We start from the raw sequence: 13,869 nt of genomic DNA, 5'->3' as shown, positions 1-13,869 counted from the left end.
AGCAAGGTGTTGCGTGTGGAGCCTGGAACTGACAGCACTCAACAGCGAGACAGCAGCAGACATTTGAAAGAAGGAAAAGGAGATTTTTGAAACCAGGAGTCTAAACTGATAGATGAGTCATTTGATTTTACTTTTTAGCAGAATGAAAGGGGACCTCACGTCTTCATTTCAGGAAAACCCGCAGGTTTTGTTTTTGTTTGTTTTAAACCTAAAGGACAGGTGGAGTAAATGGATGCTCATCCTTCCTGTCCTCTGGGGGTGGTGGTTCCAGCACCCACCTCCCTCCCACCAGAGATGCCCACACCTGCTGCTTTTTTTACTAACGAGAAAGTCGACAGAACAATTGTTTTTTCAGCTACTTTTGTTCCCCTTACTGGGTGCCGATCCGTGGATGAGGAAGGCGGACTATACTCTCAGTGGTCTCAGGTAACAACACGTGTCCTGTTTCCAAGGTGGAGGTTGTCTACTTGGTCTTTCCATTACTAGCAAACCAGTGATGGTCGTTGGCACGGCTGCATCTGTCCAACCAGTCATTCATTCCATTCATTCACTTATCAGTTGTGTCTCAGTAGACCGTGGTTCTTCCACTCAGTGAGCTTAACAGTAACTTCTGTTTTGCTAATTTGAATATTCAAGTCTCAGTCCTAATTTTTTTTGTAAACTGGACCTCAGTAGGCTTTGGCTTAATTAGGTCACTCTTTTTTTTTTTTTTTTTTTTTAAGATTTATTTGTTTATTTGAAAGAGTTAGAGATCTTCCATCAGCTGATTCATTCCCCAAATGGCCACAGCAGCTGGAACTGGGCCAGTCCAAAGCTAGTAGCTTTTTCCAGGCCTCCTATGTGGGTGCAGGGGCCCAGTGACTGGCCATCTTCCGTTGCTTTCCCAGGCAGCTCAGCAGGGAGGGTGGATCAAAAGTGGAGTCTGGGGCCGGCACTGTGGTGAGTGGGTAAAGAAAGCTTCCATCTGCAGTGCTGGCATCCCAGATGGGCACCAGTTCGAATCCTGGCTGCTGCACTCCCAATCTGGCTCTGTGCTATGGCCTGAGAAGGCAGTGGAAGATGCGCCAAGTCCTCGGGCCCCTGCACTCGCTTGGGAGGACCTAGAGGAGGCTCCTGGCTTCGGATCAGCACAGCTCCAGTCATTGCGGCCAACTGGGGAGTGAACCAGTGAATGGAAGGCCTCTCACTCTTTCTGCCTCTCCTCTGTGAGCTCTGACTTCCAAGTAAGTGGATAGCTCTTTCTTCAGAAGTGGAGTACCTGGGACACCTGCACGGCTGGCGGTGGCTTTACGCACTGTGCTGTAGAGCAGCACTTTTCCACGTCACACCTCCGCTGGGGTTCTGAGCAGAAGCACTGGTTTGCCTCCTGGAAGGAATGCTACCAGCTCGCCCTGAACCCACTGGCTGCTCTTTGACTTTGATGGGTCCTTTCCAACAAGTGGTCTTGGCTTTGTTTTTGCTAGGTGGCCTGACTACGTGTAATCCCTAGTCAGTCCCTCGATTCTCAAGGCCCCTTTATGAGTCCACACTTCTTGAGCTACACTCATCCAGAGCTACATTCATCCAGTGCCTTCTTGGAAAATGCCATCTGGATGTTTAGAAGGTATACCATACCAGAGTTGCTGTATCCAAAACCAGGGTTTTTCTTAGACCATCCTCTGGTCTTCCCGGTCTTCAGAGCCGGTGAGACAGGAGTTACCACTTCCCGTGCTGGGAGGGCTGCACTGTCCAAGTCACACAGCACATGCCTTTCCACTTGCAAGTCAGCTCAGAGGCCTGGTAAAACCTTCAGATAGCAGGGCGGGTGCTGTGGTGCAGAGTTAAGCTACCACCTACAAGGTCACCATCCTATGTGGGCACAAGATCAAGTCCCGGCTCCTCAGCTACCTGCCAGCTCCCTGCTAATGTGCTTGGGAACCAGCAGAGGGTGGCCCAAGGGCAGGAGGCCCTGCACCCACATGGAGACCTGGAAGGAGTTCAAGGCTCCTGGTTTCAGCTTGGCGCAACCCTTGCTGTTGTAGCCGTTTGGAGAGTGAAGCAGCTGATGGAAGATCTCTCTGTCTCACACTAAAACCCCAAGTTCTTAGTATGGCCTGCAAGGCCGGAGGACGGGCTGAGTGCTTCAGCCACCTGATGGCTGCTCACGCTCTGAGTCACACTGGCCGCCTTGGCCCTTCCAGACTGGCAGAGCTCATTCTGCCAGGGCCTTGGTGTCGGGCCTGCCGTTCCTTCTTCCTGGACGCTGCGTTTCCGTACTTGCTTTTCCTCCTACTCGCCCCCTCCCCTCTCCCGAGGTTGGTGTGTGGAAGTTGTTTTTGCCTAGGATGACAGGTTTGGTCCCTGGGGATGTGGTCTTTGCAGGAGCATCCAGAAACACAAATATTTGATGAAGAGATGCCTGTAAGGAGCTGCCCTGTGCCTGCCGGCTGTGCTGGGGTTGAGTTTGTAAAGCAAACGAAGACACGGTACTCACTGCCCTCCGAGCACTGCCAAGGGCGCACGCACGGGCCGCTGGACCAGCATTTCCACTGTGGTTGGGCCAGGTCTCTTGCCCTTGAAGTGTCCCCTGAGAGTCGTTCTTGCAGATGTAATTGCACACATAGAGCAATGAGACCAGAGAAAGAAATGTGACACACCCATTTCCAGTAGTGAAGGCGAATTTCAGGAATCATATCCCTGGCAAAGATACGCAGTGTTTTTTCTGATGTATCTAACACCATAAAAGGCGCCATTTAAAATGAATTGTTAGACAAACAGGCCAAAGCCAGGAGCTTCTTCCAGGTACAAGGTCCCAAGGACTTGGGCCATCTTCCACTGCTTTCCCAAGTGCATTAGTAGGGAGCTGGATCAGAAGTGGAGCAGCCAGGACTTGAACCAGTGCCCAAATAGGAGGCCTGCACCACAGCACTGGCCCCCTCTACAAACTTTCATTCATTCATTCATTTGAAAGAGGTGACAGAAAGATCTTCCATTCACTGATTCACTTCCCAAATGCCTGCAACAGGTGGGGCTGGGCCAGGTCAAAGCCAGGAGCCAGGAACTCCATCCGGGTTTCCCACACGGGTGGCAGGGACCCCAGTACTTGGGCCATCATCTACCTAGGCAGGACTCATTCCCAGGCCTGCGAACATGAGAGGATGTAGGTGTCCAGGTGACAGCTAACTCCACTGCAGAGGAGGACCCCCAAAGAACTTGGGAGCCCCTTGTAACCACGCATCCTGCAGTCTGCTCTAAGTCGTCTCTGGTGTCTGTCACATGATGTCTGGTGCAAGGTCAGTGCTGGGCTGTATCGTGCAGGACAGCAGTCTACATACTCCGCGTGGGTGCAGGTTGGTTTTTCAGAATCGTTTCTGTCGTGGTTGCTTTTATCCATGGATATGAACCGACTGCGTACCCTGAGACCCGTGTGTGGGAGTCTGACCATGCCAAAATTTGTTTCTGTTTGGAAAAGAATCAGTGTGTGACCTTCTTAAGGTAACTGGTAAATGCAGATCAAGTTAATATCGGGCCTCCTGCCACCTTGGTAAAGAACCAGCGTCTCAATATCTGTCTAGTTCCCAGTATTCCAACAATCACGTGAGATGGTGATGCAGAAACACTGCAAAGAAGTGCAGCTACAAGAGCAGGGGGTCCGGCTGTAGCCTGTTACCCTGGGAAGTCCAAGGTTAGAAGCTGGACGTTGCACACATTCATAGTTTGTGGGTCCCAGCTGGGAAAAACCAGCTCTGAAGTCCTTGAGACTGACTTACCTTTTCAGAACTTAACTTCCAGAATATTCTTCACTTGAAAGACCCCTCTAGCTCTGGCCATACCTTGCCCGGAGACCCACAGGGATGCACTTACTCCTCTGCCCTTGCTTGGCCTTCCATGGGAACCTGGTTTCAAAGAAAGGTGAATTGATTGGACCTGAAACAGGATTTTCCAAAGCTCTCGGCAACAGCCTTCGTGTGGCTGTCAAGGGGGCGACCCTTCTGTGTCGAGGTGGAGAGCAGGGGGAGCCGACGTAGCCCTGTGGGCAGAGGGCTGTGGACACCCGTCCCAGTGGCAGCAGAAAGGAGGGTGACCACTGGATGACAGTGCTGTAAGGGTTTGCAGACCACACGTGAGACCCAGGAATGAACTGGGACATCTGTGGGTCACCTGAGTGTGAATGAATGGTGTTTAGTAGATCAGGTGTTTCGGGAAAGGTGTGTGTGCGCATGTGCCGGTGTGTGTGTGCGCTGGGCTGCATGCTCACGGGGTTCAGAGGACACAATGGGAACCCCTCCCTACAGCCCGGGTTTCAGGTGCCCTGCGCAGTCCTTAGCGAGCGCTGCCTGTCAGACTGCTCTGTGAAACACCAGTAGTGCCTGCGTTTGTGAAATTGTAGGGGCCGGCGTTGTGGTAGCAGGTAAAGCCACCGGCTGCAGTGCCAGCATCCCATGTGGGCACTGGTTTGAGTCCCAGCTGCTCCACTTCTGATCCAGCTCTCTGCTATGGCCTGGGAAAGCAGTAGAAGATGGCCCAAGTCCTTGGGCCCCGACACCCACGTGGGAGACCGGAAGAAGCTCCTGGCTTTGGATTGGCCCAGTTCTGGCCATTGGGGCCATTAGGGAAGTGAACTGGCGGATGAAAGACCTACTGCGCGCACGCGTGCTCTCTTTCTCTCTCTCTCTGCCTTTCTGTAACTCTTTCAAATAAATAAATAAATCTTAAAGAATTATAAAGGAGCAGGGTTCTGTGGCTCAGCAGTTAAGACATGGCCTGGAGGGCTGTTGGCTGTGGCAGTGCTAGCATCCCATATGGGCGCAGGTTCGAGATCTGGCTGCTCCACTTCTGATCCGTCTCTCTGCTGTGGCCTGGGAAAGCAGTAGAAGATGGCCCAAGTCCTTGGGCTCTTGCACCCTCATGGGAGACCGGGAAGAAGCTCCTGGTTCCTGGCTTTGGCTTGGCCCAGTTCTGGCCATTGCGGCCATTTAGGAAGTGAACCAGCTGATGGAACTCTGCAACTCTGCCTTTCAAATAAATAAATCTTTTTTTAAAAAAATGACTAAAAAAAATAGTAAAAAGACATGGCTGGGGACACTGCATCCCATATCACACACAGGGCCTGATTAGAGTCCCCACTCTGCTTCCCATCCGGCTTCCTGCTAGTGTGCACCCTGGGAGGCAGCAGGTGAGGGCTCAGGCACATGGGAGATCCAAATTTAGTTCCTGCCTTCTGGCTTAGGTCTGACCCAGTCCTGGCTGTTGTGGGTGTTAGGAAGTGAACCAGCATTTGGAAGATCTCTCTCTCTCGAAACTTGTTTTAAGAAATTGGGGGGGGCCGGCGCCGCGGCTCACTAGGCTAATCCTCCGCCTAGCGGCGCCAGCACACCAGGTTCTGGTCCCGGTCGGGGCGCCGGATTCTGTCCCGGTTGCCCCTCTTCCAGGCCAGCTCTCTGCTGTGGGCCGGGAGTGCAGTGGAGGATGGCCCAGGTGCTTGAACCCTGCACCCCATGGGAGACCAGGAAAAGCACCTGGCTCCTGGCTCCTGGCTCCTGCCATCGGATCAGCGCGGTGCGCCGGCCGCAGCATGGCGGCCATTGGAGGGTGAACCAACGGCAAAAGGAAGACCTTTCTCTCTGTCTCTCTCTCACTGTCCACTCTGCCTGTAAAAAAAAAAAAAAAAAAAAAAAAAAAAGAAAGAAAGAAAAGAAATTGAGGGAGCATGAGCTTAGCCTAGTGGTTCAGCACCATCCCACCTTGGAGTGCCTGGGTCTGATTCCTGGCTGGCTCTGGCCATGCAGACGCTGGAAGGGAGCAGAGATGGCTCAAATACCTGGGTTCCTGCTCTCCACTTGGCTCCTGGCCTTGGCCCTGTCCCCTGCCGGCCACTGCGGGCATCGGGGAGATGCCTGATGTCTAAGGAGGGGTCCCAGACACTGTCCCCCCCATCAGGGTCACAGTCACCCAGCTGTCACTTCTCGTAGTGGAGGGGAAGGCAGGCCCCATGAGGCCGGCAGGAAGGCTTGGAAGTGGGTAGAAGCAGCTTTCGTGGGTACTGGTGCGGGGAAGGGAGGCGGCTTAGGAACAGGCTGGGCGGGAGTGGCCTCCTAACCCCTGGGGCCCAGCGACCGGGGCTCTGCCCAGTGCACAGGCTGGGCAGCCTGGGCACCGACGGGGAGGGGGGCTCAGTCCATGCTGAGCCCACCCAGACCACTGGGAGCCACACCCACCCACACTGTTTGCTGGGGCTCCGACCCCACAGTTCTCCCTGTAGCTTCTCTTTGACTGCTGCCTGCAGTGTTCTTGTCTCGTAATGTCCAGATCAGTTTCAGAATTTTAGATGGATTTAATATGTTTTCTAATTATTTTTAAAGATTATTCATTTGAAGAGCAGTTACAGACAGAGAGGTCGGTTTTCCATCTGCTGGTTTACTCCCAAAATGGCTGCAACAGCCGGAGTTGAGCTGATGCGAAGCCAGGAGCCAGGAGCTTCTTCCAGATCACCCATGTGGATGCAGGGGCCCAAGCACTTGGGTCATCTTTCATTGCTTTCTTAGGCCATTAGCAAGGAGCTAGATTGGAAGTAGAGCAGCTGGGACTCGAACCGGCATCCATGTGAGATGCTGGGGTCACAGGTGGCGGTGGATTTACTGGCTACACCATAGCGCCAGCCCCTGCAGTCCTATTTTCTTACCTGATCATTAAAACCAATTGTTAGGGGGCTGGTGCTTCAGTGTAGTGGGTAAAGCCACCGCCTGCAGTGCCAGCATCCCATTTGGACACTGGTTCGAGTCCTGACTGCTCCACTTCCGATCCAGCTCTCTGCTGTGGCCTGGGAAAGCAGTGGAAGATGGCTCAAGTCCTTGGGCACCTGCACCCGTGTGGGAGACCCAGAAGAAGCTCCTGGCTTCAGATCTGTGCAGCTCCGGCCGTTGTGACCATCTGGGGAGTGAACCAGCAGATGGAAGACCTCTCTCTGTCTCTGTCTTTCTCTCTCTCTCTCTCTCTGTAAATCTGCCTTTCAAATATATAAATTAATCTTAAAAAATTGTTAGGTGTTCCCTTGTATTTAAACTTGCCTCTGGGCCGGCACTGCGGCTCACTAGGCTAATCCTCCACTTTTGGTTCCAGCACCCCGGATTCTAGTCCCGGTCGGGGCGCTGGATTCTGTCCCGGTTGCCCCTCTTCCAGTCCAGCTCTCTGCTGTGGCCAGGGAAGGCAGTGGAGGATGGCCCAAGTGCTTGGGCCCTGCACCCCATGGGAGACCAGGAGAAGCACCTGGCTCCTGGCCTCGGATAGCGCGGTGCGCCGGCTGCAGCAGCCATTGAGGGTGAACCAATGGCAAAGGAAGACCTTTTTCTCTGTCTCTCTCTCTCACTGTCCACTCTGCCTGTCAAAAAATAAATAAATAAAAAATTTACGGCCGGCGCCGCGGCTCACTAGGCTAATCCTCCGCCTAGCGGCGCTGGCACACCGGGTTCTAGTCCCGGTCGGGGCACCGGATTCTGTCCCGGTTGCCCCTCTTCCAGGCCAGCCCTCTGCTGTGGCCAGGGAGTGCAGTGGAGGATGGCCCAGGTGCTTGGGCCCTGCACCCCATGGGAGACCAGGAAAAGCATCTGGCTCCTGGCTCCTGCCATCGGATCAGCGCGGTACGCCGGCTGCAGTGCGCCGGCCGCGGCGGCCATTGGAGGGTGAACCAACGGCAAAAAGGAAGACCTTTCTCTCTGTCTCTCTCTCTCACTGTCCACTCTGCCTGTCAAAAAAAAAAAAAAAAATTTAAAAAATGAACTCACCTCTGTAGGCAAAAAAGTAGTGATGGTACCCCCCTCCTAGGGTTTGTGTGAGGACTGAGGGGGATGGGCAAAACACAGGCCCCGCCCCCATGGTGCTCAGGGCAAGCGGCAGGAAAGGGAGTGAAAGGCAGGGATAAGACCGTGTGGTAGGTGACATGGTCACCAGTAGAGTTCTGCAAGCAGCTTCTTGGTCTGACATACACTTGCTGTGAGACCCGGCCTCAGTTTCCTCTTCTGTGAAATGGGCATTCACTGAGATGATACTTGTACAGGGCTTGGCCCACGCCTGGCACATCACAAAGACTCCACCAATAATTTTTTTTTCTTTAAAAAGATCTGTTTGTTTGTTTTTAAGGCAGAGTTACAGAGAAAAAGAGAGAGAAAGGGAGACTTCCATTCACTGGTTCATTCCCCAGATGGCCATAACAGTCTGGGCTGGGCTCATCTGAAGTCAGGAGCCAGGAGCTTCTTCCGGTCTCCCACATGGGTGCAGGGGCCCAAGCACTTGGGCCATCTTCCACTGCTTTCCCAGGAGTATTAGCAGGGACCTGGATCAGAAGTGGAGCAGCCAGGACTCGAACTGGTGGTGTCCATATGGTATTGCCTACCTGCTACGCCACAGCACCAGTCCCCAGTGAGAGTCCTGACATAGTCTCATCAAGTCCTGGATACAAGTAATGGCAGGATTTCCCTCCACCACTCATTAAACCACGTTGCCCTCTCATTGGGAGGCGCAGCTGACCTCAGAGAGGTCGGGAGTGTATGCGGGCGGTGGGCGTGTCTCAGACCTGGGGTCCTGCACCAGCCCAGGCACCCGGTCACCTGCCAGCCACTCAGCTTCCCGCTCCTCTGTTTTCCCCCGGCTCTGCTCCGATTCTTCCACTAGGTGGCGCCTGGGGCCAGGGTGGCTGCCGTGGGAGCTGCCGCCTGGTACCAGCCTGACTCCTCCACTCTTCCCCTCTCTTGCCTTTCCCCTCCGCGCTCAGAGTTCTCTGTGGGCTTCCAGAGCTTCCAAGCCACAGTGCCGTGGCCTTGGCCGGGGGTCTCCATCTCGCTCCGGTGCTCGCTCGCGGTGGGAACCTCGCTTTCTCTGGAGGATCCGGGCTCTGGGAGGTGTCCGTGCTGCAGGCTGCACAGCTGGGTTCCTTTTGGAGCTCGTTTGCTTATTTTCTCTGTTTGAAAGGCAGAGCAGCAGCAGCAGAGAGAGACAGAATCTTCATCCCCTGGTCCACTCCTCAAATCCTGCCACAGCTGAGGCTGGGCCAGGTGGACATTGGGAGCCCAGAACTCCATCCAGGTCTCCCACATGGAGACCCAGCACTTGACCACCTGCTGCTGGCTTCCTGACACATTAGCAGGAAGCTGGATCGGAAAAGAATCCGTCAGGACTCGACCCAGCGCTCCGACGTGGGACCCAGCCCATGCTTGACCCGCAGCGCCACAGCTGGGTGCTGGGGCTCTCGCTCTGCAGGCTTGGACCCAGCAGGTGGATTTGACCTGCGTGCACCTCCCCAAGGCCTGGCCCGGGAGGGGCATCGGGGAGTGGACAGTGAGTGAGCAAACTCAGCTGTTCCGAGCATCGCTTTCCCCACCTGTGGCCCAGGGTGGGTCGTGCTCACCGCAGGGGGTCGGGAGCACTGGGAACACGGGACGTGGACACCGCTGAGGCCCTGGTCTTCAACACGTGTGTCTTTTTTCTCTTTTTCCTACCCATGGGCAGCTCTGCTCTTATCTGCCAGTTCGCCTTTAGTACAAACTGAATCAGATTCCTAGAACTTCCACACCTCGGCCTTGGCCTTGAAGCCAACAACTCGACTCAGCCCAGCACACATCTGTGGTCCATTGGGTACCGAGCACCGGGGTGGCTGAGCCCAAGACCACAGTGCGTGCCTCGGGGTGCCACGTGGTCTAGGCAGGAAAGGCACAGTGGAGTAGCAGCAGGTGCCCAGGGCATATTTTGAATGATGGGAAGGAGGCGTTTATGAGGCCCTCACTACGCCCTGTTTACTTCTTTCACCCGTGTCCCTGGGGCGCTCTCACCCCGTTATAGCTGAAAGGACCAAGGCACAGAACCAGGGTTTGGGTCCTGAGGGTCTGCCCACCACACCTGAGCTTGTAGGCGCAGCCCAGCCGTGCTCTGGGGCCTGTGAGAGCCGCTCCACCCCTGGCTCTATGTGGCTTCCCAGTCTCTCTTCCCCATCTCTGCCACCACGGGGCCACCAAAGGCTCTACCAGGATCCTGTGGGATTGGGCGGAGCTCTGCTGGCTCAGGCCAGCCAATGCCGCCCACCTCCCCAGGCGAAGTGGACAATGATGGCAGGCGACAGCAGCAGGGTTTGGGGGAGACACTGCTCTGTCTTCTGGGCAGAGCGCTGAGAGCTGGAAGCCTGGCAGCTCCTAGGCCACAGGGGGATTCCTTCTGCGGGTGAGGTCAACTGCAGGAGCAGGGCGGCGCCCAGAGGCCTTGGGAGGAAGTGGAACGCGGGGCAGGCACCGGGTGCAGAGGCTGAGGCACTGCTTGAACTTGAATGCCCAGGGCCCATGTGGCGGTGCCTGGTCTGAGTCCCGGCTCCGCCTCTTCCCGGTCGGCTTCCTGCTACCGCACACGCCAGGAGGCAGCAGGAGATGGCCCAGGGACTTGGGTCCCTGCACCTGCATGGGAGACCTGGATGGAGCTCCTGGCTCCTGGCTTCAGCATGGCCCAGGCCCACCTGTTGCAGGCATTTGGGGAATAAACCAATAGAGGGAAGATCCCTCCTCCTCCCCTCTCCTACCCCTCCCCTGTCCCTCCTCTCCCCTCTCCCCATCTCCCTCCCCCTCTCCCCTCACCCTCCCATCCCTTTCCCCTCCCCCTCCCATCCCTTTCCCCTCCCCATCTCTCTCCCCTACCCCTCTCCCCTCCTTCTCCCTTCCTCTCCCTGTCTCTTCCCCTATCCCTCTCCCACTCTTTCAATTAAATAAATAAATTTTTTTAATTTATTTGACAAGCAGAGTTATAGACAGTGAGAGAGACAGAGAGAAAGGTCTTCCTTCCAATGGTTCACCCCCAAAATGGCTGCTACAGCCGGAACTGCGCCGATCAGGAGCCAGGTGCTTCCTCCTGGTCTCCCATGCAGGTGCAGGGCCCAAGCACTTGGGCCATCCTCCACTACCCTCCCGGGCCACAGCAGAGAGCTGGACTGGAAGAGGAGCAACCGGGACTAGAACTGGGCACCCATATAGGATGCTGGCGCCGCAGGCGGAGGTTTAATCAAGTGAGCCATGGCGCCGAGCCCTAAATAAATGAATTTTAAAAGGAAGAAGAAAAGAGTGCCCAGTGTGCGGTGGTGTTCGTGCCCACCACTGTGTGACCCAGCAGCTTGGGACGTGCTCATCACCCTGCACGCTGAAGGCTGGGGACTGAAAGAGGCCCGCACAGTGGCTCTGGCCACGGCTCCAAGTGGGCGAGCGATAAGACGGTCCCAGGGCCACCGTCACCTGCGGGCTTGACCAGGGCTGGAGACCCCACTTCTGAGCAACGGGCGGCAGGCTCAGGGTCCCAGCAAGCGGTGTTCATGGCAGATGCCACCCCGGAGTGTGGAGGGAGGGGAGGAAGCCACAGCAGACGACCTGTGGTGTTGCACACAACCAAGCAAGGCAGCTCTGGGTCTTTAGGCTTCCTTTTAAAAAAAATTTATTATTTCCATTTTATCTGAAAGGCAGAGAAATGGAGAGATCTTCCATCCGCTGGTTCACCCCCCAAATGCTTACAGCAGCTGAAGCTGCGCCAGGCGGAAGCCAGGAGCCCAGAGCTCCCACGGGAGTGGCAGGGACCCAGCACTGGGGCCCACAGCTCCCACGGGAGTGGCAGGGACCCAGCACTGGAGCTGTCACCGCACATCAGCAGGAAGCTGGGAGCGGAGCAGAGCTTAGCCTTGACCTCAGACCCTCAGCATGGGCTGGGGGCCTCCCACCTGGCGTCCCGACCCCTGCGGTCAGGGAGTGTCGGGAGCCTGCGTGTGGAAATCACTGGGGCTCCAACCAGCACCCACATAGGCTGGTGCTGCCGAAGGCAGAGGCTTAGCCCACTAAGCCACAGCGCAGCCCCTGCATCTCCAAACTCAGATGCAGGAACCAGCTACTTCCCCGAGCGGTTAACATAGCCGGAGCCGGGCATTCCAAGGGCTGCGGCTAACCCCCCAGTTCCCGTGCTCGTGGCTGCACCTCGCCAGCTTCTCCTCCTCCCTCCCCTGGCCTTTCTGGTCTGCCCCCCCACCCTGAGTCCCACTCAACCTGCGGTGGGGAGAGCTGTGCCCAGGCCCCTCCGGAGAGGAAGGCTGGGCCCTCCGCGGCTCTGGTTACCCAGCGGAAGCTGCCAGGGGGAAACACGGGCCGTCAGACTCCTCCGCCCACCCTGCTCCTGCTAGGATACAACTCTGCCACCCTGGCCTTGCCCTTACACAGGTGGCAGCAATTTCTGGGTCTCACTGGCTCAGTCCTCTTGTTGGGGGGGGGGGGTTGGTGGGGGACGGGGACCCTGGAATCAGGAGGAGCGTGGGTCAACATCCCCTTGGCCTTGCCAAGTGGCCTTGAACGAGTCCCTGCTCCTCGCCGGGGCCCCACTGGCCTCCCCCTTGGACGCAGGTGTTAGTAACACGTCCCAGGGTGCTCTGGGGTTCAAAGATCCCACGTGTTCCAGGAGACGTGAAACGCTAGGCTCAGGTTCACTCTGGGCACTGTGGCTCTCGCAGGGTCAGCCACTCTGCAGGGACATACTTGACACCGCAGCTCTTCTCCTCCCAGCAGCCAGCAGCACACAGGGCTGGGAGGACCCAGGCTCTTCGCCCCGCCCCGCCCTGTGAGCACCTGAAATAGGACCGATCCCCACCCTTGCTCGCACGTCCACCCCTGGGGTGGATGCTGCCGCCTCCCCCTTTGGCAGATAAGGAGACTGAAGGCCCTGGCGGGAGCGGGAGGGGCCACTAGTCCCACCCAGCCCGGTGCCCAGCACGTCCCTGTCTCCTGGAGGCCACTCTCACTCTACCGAGACCTTAAGGGGAGGACCAGGGTGGGAAGCAGCCAGCAGGCCAAAGAAACACCTGCCAGTTCCGCTCCCATCTGCCGGAGCCTCCGCTTCCCTAGCTGTGGGATGGGGAGGATCCCACGGGAATCCTGAGCACGCGAATTGAAGAGCTATGGAAACAGCAGAGGCCTTCCTTAGCTCAGAGCAGCAGCCGGGGCAGGGAGTGGGCAGGCCAGCCAGGGAGTCCTGGAGGGATCGTCTCCACCCTCGGCTGTTCATGGAGTCCCCGAGGAAAGAAGAGGCTGGGCAGGAGGCGAGGCTAAAGCCCTGGGTCCTTATCTAGAATTTTCCCTCTGGGCAGAGCCCGCCCGGGAAGAGAAACCTCTGGACTGTCATCGCCAAGTTCCAAGCATTCCAGAGGGCTCAGCAGGGAGGAGATCTGTCACCGCCTGAGCCGGCACCAGCTCCAACGGTGGTGCTCCTTCCTCCCCACCCCCACCCACCCCAGGACCCAGCCCAGGCCCAGCCCCAACAGCCTGCACCTCCAGGAGGGACAGGAGGGACGCCAGCTCCTCCCCAGGGAGGCGCTGCAGAAGGCCTGGAATGTGCAGGGGTCTGCCCTTGTCTCTCCCGTCCCCCACCCCCAGCACGGGCCTCTGCTGTGGAACAAGGGCGGTGGCCTGGGCAGGGCTGGCCTGCATGGGAGGGCGCAGGTGCCAGTCCCGTTCCCCCAAGTACCGCCTGGCTCCCCACCAGTGGATGGGAGCTCTGTCGGCCACTTAGCTAAATAAAAAAGCCAGGGGACTTGGTTGAGTGTTGAAGACAGGAGGAGATGTAGGGGAGGAGAAGGTTAGTGTGAGGGCTGTGCCCTAGGGTGGTGCTGGGGCAGGAGTCTTGTCCCGATGCAGGGTGCTGCCCCCAGTCCTGCATGCTGCCCTCTGCTGGTGGGGCGACGTCCTCCAGCCCCCACCCAGAGGTGGCACTTAAGTCAACTATGTAATTTTTAAAAAAGATTTATTTACTTATTTATTTGAAAGGCAGAGTTACAGAGAGGCAGAGAGAGAGAGAGGTCTTCCATCCGCTGGTTCACTCTCCAAATGGTTGCAA

The sequence above is a fragment of the Oryctolagus cuniculus genome, chromosome 7, assembly GCF_964237555.1.
Source record: "Oryctolagus cuniculus chromosome 7, mOryCun1.1, whole genome shotgun sequence".
NCBI lineage: Eukaryota > Metazoa > Chordata > Mammalia > Lagomorpha > Leporidae > Oryctolagus > Oryctolagus cuniculus.
Note: the sequence above shows the minus strand (reverse complement) of the source record.